This window comes from Otolemur garnettii, unplaced genomic scaffold, assembly GCF_000181295.1.
Source record: "Otolemur garnettii isolate 467f Iridium unplaced genomic scaffold, OtoGar3 scaffold00203, whole genome shotgun sequence".
NCBI classification, from domain to species: Eukaryota; Metazoa; Chordata; class Mammalia; order Primates; family Galagidae; genus Otolemur; species Otolemur garnettii.
Window position 1 is genome coordinate 637,692 of NW_003852598.1, and position 7,966 is coordinate 645,657.

Sequence of the window (7,966 nt, forward strand, 5' to 3'; positions counted from 1 at the left end):
CCTTAAAGAGCTTAAACCTGTCAGAGATATCTTTTTTCTCCTATATATAAGAGAGTCAGTCATATTCTTCAGACTCACCAAGGAATACACTAGGCAGAAGTTCAGTGTTCTTGGTACCATGATAGGTTTATCTTGCAGAAGATGAAACAAATACTACAAAATTAATCTGAAAAAATAGATTCTAACATAATCTTTTTAAAATATGTGAGTTATTCAATACTTCAGGAACACATCAAACAAGGAATAACTTTTCAGATAAAAAAGATCAAATATTTAAAAATAAACAATAAAATAAATTATAAGTAGCATAATAGAAAAGAGAAATCTAAAACAAATAATTTACATAGTTTTCTCATAAAAATCTTTATTGCCCCCACTATCTGTATATAGATGGAGATAGTTATCCTTATTGCTTATATATATGGCTTGCTAACCTCCACATGCGAGGTAATAAAACTGTTAGTTAACATTTACTGACAGTGACTTTGGTTCCAAAGTGACTTCATTTCTCATGAAAGCCATATTTCACATTTCTTGAAGACTTATCTCACTGTCCTCAGGATCCTTAAGGTCTTCTCCTCAGACCTAGTTTTACAAGTTTCCAAGAAGCTAATTTATCATCACATTCCCATTATAATCATTCTATCATCATATTTCTTTATGAAGTCTTTTGATAGATGCAAAGCAGTATCCTGGACACATAGAATATATTAACAACTATGTTTCAATTTGGGGCAATTTATTGACAAGCCTCTAAAAAGGTTTAGGAGGTTTCAAGGCTACAGCTAATATTTGGTGCTGTTGGTCACCATCCAGTAGCTATTCCATGCTTTCCATCTTAGTGATAGAGATTTTAGAATTATTATGGAAAGATAATCTTTATTTAAATCACTGGCAGGAATGCAATAACTGTGTGTCTGCAAACATTAGACTGGAGAGGAAAGAAGCCAAAGAAATACAAGATACACTGAGGACTTGCCGTGGTCTGCTTGTGCTCTGTGGGTTTGAGGAACCCACTTATAACTTAGCCTCTCCTGCTTCACCAGAAAGTTCTAGTTTATTTAACACAAATTCATATCACATGTCCTAAATGCTAGGTACAATTCTAAATGCTTAGCAAATAGAAACCCATTTAATCCCCATAGTAATTTGATAATATAAATAATAATGGAAACCACATTTTACATTTTAATGAACTTAAAGCTGAGAGGACTAAGGTATCATTCCTAAATAGCTGCTATGTATTGGAACTAAATTGAAACACAGTAGTTTTGCTCCACGTCGTTTTTCTTAGCTGAACAATACTTGCTAGCTCCCTTCTGTTTAGTTAAATCCACGAAATGGATAGTAAACCTATGCAACTCTCTGAGGCCTCACATATTTTAATATATAACCACTCATTGGTCACAGCCATAGACCAAGACCTCACAAGAAGAAGTTCACAAGAGCATAAATTTAAGACACTAATCACCTAATTCTTCTCTTGTAAGTTAATTTGTTTTTTACCTACACTAGCACCAAAAGTTTTTGTGCGTGTTCAGGGAAGAGGAAGTAGTTCAGAGCTCTCATAGCCTAATTGTCACTTAACCATCACATCTCTTAATACTATTGCAGTGGTGATTATATTTCAACATAAATTTTGGAGGGGAAAAACATTCCATCCATGGTATTCTGTCACCCTGAAACTCATGTACTCCCCAAATACAAAACACTTTCATTTCATCTCATATCCCCAAAGGTTTTAGCTCATTCTAGTGTAATTTTTAAAGTCTAAGGTCCAGTGTCTCATCTGAATACCATCAAAATCAAACATGTCTAAGACTCAGGGTATTATTTACTCTGATCTAATTCCTCTCCTGTTAAACAAATTATGTGTTTTCAAAATAGAATGTTAGTACAGGCATAAGACAGACATTCCCATTCCAAAAAACAGAAAAACAGTATCCAAATAAGTCCAAATCCCAACAAGGAAAATAACATTAAATCATGAGGCTTGAAAGTAATCTAATTTGGCTTTGAATATTCCATACTCTATATACCCCATACTAAACACACCCCTTTACTTCAGAGTGGGGTTTAGATCCCCATGGTTTTTGCAGAGTTCAATCCATGCAGCAGCTCTCATAGGTTGGTTTCTCCTGTGTACAGCCCTCTGCATTCAGCCCTCTGGGTTGGGTGGCTCTAAAGTTCTGTGGTCTTGGGGCAACCCAACTCCCAAAGTTTCATTTGGAATTTTCCTAGTCCTAGTGAGTAATCTCTATGGTTGCCCTGCCCTTGTGTCAATTCTGTATTTAAGCCCCAAGATGCTGAGGAAACCTTTGAAATATATTTGGAGGAAGCCATGCCCTCATGACTCCCACACTCTGCAAGCCTACAGAATTAGCACCCTGTGAATACTGCCGAGACTCATGGCACTGCCACTTATGAACACTGCCACTTACTCTAGAGTGGTTGCCAGAGGCACACACGAGCTGATTTGCAGCCCTTCTACAGTGCTAAACAGTGCTGCTCAGAAATGCAGACATCAGAGACTTGAGGTAGCCTGGGTAGAGTCTTCAGGATTCCCAAGACCCCTTTTTGACGTAATTCTGTCCCCTAGGCATTTGCATCCTGGGTCTATGATGGGACGGTAGCACTAATAATCTCAAAAATGCCTCCAGGCTCATCTTTTATTGTCTTAATGAACGGCAACTAGCTTTCTTTCGTCCATACTGATCCTCAAGGGTTGCTTGTCCTTACCCTTGGATTTTCTGAACTTGTCTTATCTTTTTATATAACACAGCCATGCTGAGAATTATCCAGACATTTGTATTTTGTTTCTCTTTCTATATATATATTTCATAATTATTTCTGTCTTCTTGAATTTTGCTATAAGCAGTTAAAAGAAGCCATGAAGCACCCATTGCACTTTTCTACTTAGATATTTCTTCTACCGAATGTCATAGTTCATGGTCCTTAAATACGGCCTTTCACAAACATCGGGATGTGAACACATTTCAGTCAAGTTATATGTCACCTTATAACAAGAATGGCCTTTGTTCCATTGTCCAACACCATGTTCCTCACTTTGTTCTGAGATCTCATCAGAATCACTTGTGTTATCCACGTTGCTAACAACATTCTAATCTCTAAGATAAGTTAGGTTGTGCCTACAGCTCTCTCCTACTTCTGAGTCCTCAAATAGCCTTTAATGTTTCACGTATGGCAATCTTGGCTGTTTCTAGACAGATCCTCTAAACACTTTTAGATTCTGCCCATTACTCAGTTCCAAAGTTGATCTACATTTTTTAAGTTTTTGGGTTTGTTTTTTTTTAATAGTAACAGCCCCACTTCTGATAAATAAATAAATTATGTCTTGTTTTTATTTGCTATGAAAGAATGCCTCAGAATAGGTAATTGTGCTAAACAGAACTTTTCTCAGAATTTTGGAAGCTGGGAAGTCCATGATCAAATCATTGGCATCTCACTAGGGCCTTCTTGTTACACGAAGAAGGACAAAGAGACCAAGAGGGCAAAACTTGCCATTTTATAATTGTATTAATCCCACCAATGGGAGCAAAGCCTTCACGGTCCAATCACTCTTAAAGGTTCCCCTCTTCATATTATTACATTGTCAATTAAATTTCAACATAAGTTTTGAAGGGGACGAGATTATAGCTTTCCCCAATTCTTCTACCATCTTGATTCATCTGGGATCTGGTTAATATCCATCTCCTCCATTAGCACAATGGTATTGGCTAGGTGGTAATTTAACTACCTCTTTTCTTCTTTCCTTCATTACAGAGGAAAACACACATTCAGGGTTTAGTTTAGATCTGTGGATTTACCATACCTTGAAGACATCTTTTCTTTTTGTAAGGAAAGGATATTTTCCTTCTGCTGTTAGGGAGAATCCAATCTGAGCTCACTAACTCCATCTCTGACCCTCCATCCCAGATCTTCAAGCAGTTCACATTTTCTACCAGGCCTGTGACTGCCAACAATGTACATTTCAAAATGCCAACACTGTTCCACAGGTGCTGGCTGTGAACACAACTCTTCGTTTATATTTTCATGTTTAAGTTTTAAGGAACCTTTAGCCCTACAAGAGGTAATGCTTTCAGGCCTTGAAGCTCAAACTTTTGAATATTTCCCCAAATCAAATTTGGTTGTCCAGCCCATGGGGTAATAGCAGACATCTAATAATAATCCTTACTAGAGTGATTTCTCCATAGAAATCTGAAAGGACAAAAATCAAACCTCACCAGAAACCTAATCTGATTAATTAACTATCCAAGAGACTAGGAGGTATGGACATTCTTTTTACTAGACTGAAATTGACTTTATTTGGCTTTGAAACAAAAATGGAAGAAGTGGATGGTGATTAGGAAACTTGTGAGACTGTGGAGACCCAGAGGATGCTATGCCAATGATTACAGAATTTCTGTATAGAAACTAATTTATGGAGGAGAAGATTTCACAAAATAACCACAGAGCAGAAAATCTCTCTGCTCTGGAATCTGCATAAAAGAAGAGAAAAAGCTTATAGAAGGATCATCAAAGTAGGAATTAGATTTGAGTTATAATTTCTTTATTTCCACATCACTTGTGGAGAAGAGTCGAGTCACTTAAATTCTCAAAGTACCTATGTTGTCAAGAGAGGGATAATTGAACAATATACAGTCTCATCTACCTATAACTTTTCATTTTTTCCAGAGGTCAGAATTTTATAACTGTACAGAGTGAGGGATACAGCAGACAGGTAGAGAGCAGAGATGCTGGGGTCAGAATTAGTAAACCCAAATTCTGGCTACACCACATATTGTGACTACTCTGTGACATTGGGCAAGTCACTTCTCCTTTTTGTGCCACAGTTTTGTTGTCGAAGATAGCTACCTTCTAAGCACGGAGGTTGAAAAAGAGTTAAACAACTAATAACATAATATTTCTCAAAATATTAAAATTAAAGTATAAATGTTTGCTCTAATGGGATAACATAACAGAAATATCCTAGGCTAGGAAAAAATGTATTTGAAGGTATTATGCAAGTACATACAGAATTATAGTTTAAAATTTAATCGTCCCTATCACATGCTTAGCAGAAAGTCACCACTTTAAAGAATTTGTCACGCTGACTGAATCACCAGCAGCATCATTCCCCTCCTCCTCTTCATCCTCACCGCATCTGGACACAGTTGTAAGGTGGCATTAGAATTGTTTAACATTAACTTGGGGCAGTGGGGAGTACGGTGGAGTCCCCAGATCCTTCAGCTTCTCCCATGTGAATTTCTCTCTCCACCAGCCCTCTCAGGGTGTGCATGGCCAGGAGAGGAGGCTCCCCTGGAGAGTGATGTTAGGTGGCCTAGAATATGAGTTTCTACCTTTCCTCCTCCCCAAGCAGGATGCTCCACATCTTGTCCTGCTGCCTCCCTTGTCCCTGAGTCTCACAGATTGTCCTGCTCTAGGCTCACACCCTCTCTCCCCTCCTCCCAGGGTTGTCCCCCTCCCACCTATTCCTGGAAGGTCTCTGCTCCTTCTTTGGATGCTCAGGGCTGTGGGAACTGGAAATCTGGCTGCTGCTGGGGAAGGGCAGAGCCCGCCGTGGACTTGGATGGTTCGCTAGCCTGTTTGTGAGAAGGGGGCCTCCAGGGTGACCTCTGCAGTGTTGCCAGGAAGACAGTCCTCCTGAAGCTGAATGTTGCGTTTGTCAATGCCCTTCATAGGGCCTCACGCTTCTCGCCTTTCCCTCTGCTTGCAATACCAATACAGAGCTTTCCTTATAGAGGCAGGATCTAGAGGAAAATTCCTGTTTCTGCATTTGAGGAACATATGATTTTTCCAATACTCCATCCTCTAGTAAATTAAATAACTAATGGCTCGATAGAGCACTTGTTTCTGACTGTTCCTGATGTGAGATATGGATAGCTTTTTGTAATAGCTCTTTTATTTCTTTCTTTATTTTATTTTTTGCTTTCCTAGTCTTTAATTGACATGTAGTAATTGTACATATTTAGGAAGGTTCAGTACAATACTAAGTATTTCAATACATGAATACAGTGTGGGATTATCAGGGTAATTTGCATATCCAGCCCCTCAAACACTTATGATTTCACTTGTTGGGAATATTCAAAACCTACTTACATAGTTATTTGATAATATGCAATAAGTTGTAAATTCTAGTCTCCTAATAGTGCTACAGAACAGGAAAAATTACTCATCCTCTCTAGCAGTCCTTTGTAGCCCTTTAACTTTCCCTCACTGCCCCCATGACTATTTTCATCAAATAGCTGCTATCCTCATCTCTACCTCTATAATATAAACTTTTTTATCTTGCACATATGAATGAGAACATCTGGTAATTCCCTTTCCATGTCTGGGACTTTCTTTAATGTTTTGTGTCCCTTATTTCCATGGACAAGGGCTGAGACATGGGGAAGGAAGAGGCAGATGCCCTAACTCCTCTTCTTCTAAGATTTCATTAAAACTTCAAGTTATCTGATCCCAGTTCTTTGTAACCTTTAGTAAGCATTGCCCATATTGAGCTAAGATGGTAGAAAACAAATTATTTTATTCCAAACAAGTTCCTTTACTCCACACACACACACACACACATATTTAGGTACTTATATATGTAAAAGAAAACAGTATTGTGGGTTAGGGATTGGGTGCCGGGCGACTTACATTTATTCACATTTTATGCCCTTCTTGTGATGAATTTGGCCAAGGCCATAATGAATCTGTCATTATTTATTAAAATCAGTCAGGCCTCACAGAGCTGCTTGAATTCAGTGCAGAGACAACTAAAGTAGAAGGAATTCAGAATGATAGATGAGATACCAACATTGCCCGGAAGCCAAACTGCTTACTTTGAACCTAGGTCCAATGCTTGGTAGCTGTTTGATCTTGGCTAATTTACTTTGCCCAAATCTCACCTTCATTTTCTTCCTCTGTTAAATATGGTTGTAAATAGCACCTATATCAGAAGGCTGTGGTTAGGATTAAGTGGGTTCCTATCTGTAAAGCATTTGAAATAGTGCCTGACCTATAGAGAATATAACAAAGGTTTTATTAAATTTATACTATAGCTTTCCTATAAAGCAGAGGAGGATAAGTTGTACATAGGTTTCCTAAGGTCTTGGATGGTCTGCATCTGAGCGCCTCCAGACCGTGGAATGTTCTTGGTGGGTGTATCTTGTCCTTCTTCAGCTCCTTCGCCTCTAATGTTTGCAGACAGATTGTTATTCACACATCTATGTAGAATTTAAACAAGAGGGTGATCATCTCTATGAAATATTCAGAATCTCCATTATTTGTTTAGAAATCAGGGACGAGCTACCAGAAAATGACAAATGTTAGCAAACTTCAGTCATAGCCTTGAAACTTCCTAAACCCTATTAGTAGACTGTCAATACATTGCCCTACTTGAGAACATAATAACACTAGATGTCCAGACTACTGATTGCCACCAATGAGAAGAAGTCCAGAGAGATTCTGACACAGAAGGACTGAAGAGTTTCTGGGAACCTTGTACAACTTGATCAGAGGACCTTGAGGATTCTGAGGAGAATGTGATAAATCTTAACAGTGTGGAAATTATGGCTTCCCTGAAAAATGCATCCCTTTGGAACCAAAGCTGCTGACAATATAAAGTCTTAACATTTTATTACCTTGCATGTGGAATTTGCCCAATAGTGTATGCAAGCAATAAAGGTAACTTCCCCATAGGTATACAGCCCTAGGGAATAGTAAAGATTTTTATGAGAGAAACTGTGCCAATTGGCACACGTTCTGAATGTCTCTCTTTTTCCTATCATGCTTGCTACACCTGATTTATTACATATGTTAAAGTGTTAGTTTTCTTGTACCTGGAAAGTCATTGCTTATTTGAACTGTTGTTAAAATAAAGAAAAACTCTCATATGTTAAAATACATTATTCTGTAAAGTATTTTTCAGTTTTACTCTTTAACTTTTTATTTAAATTTTATT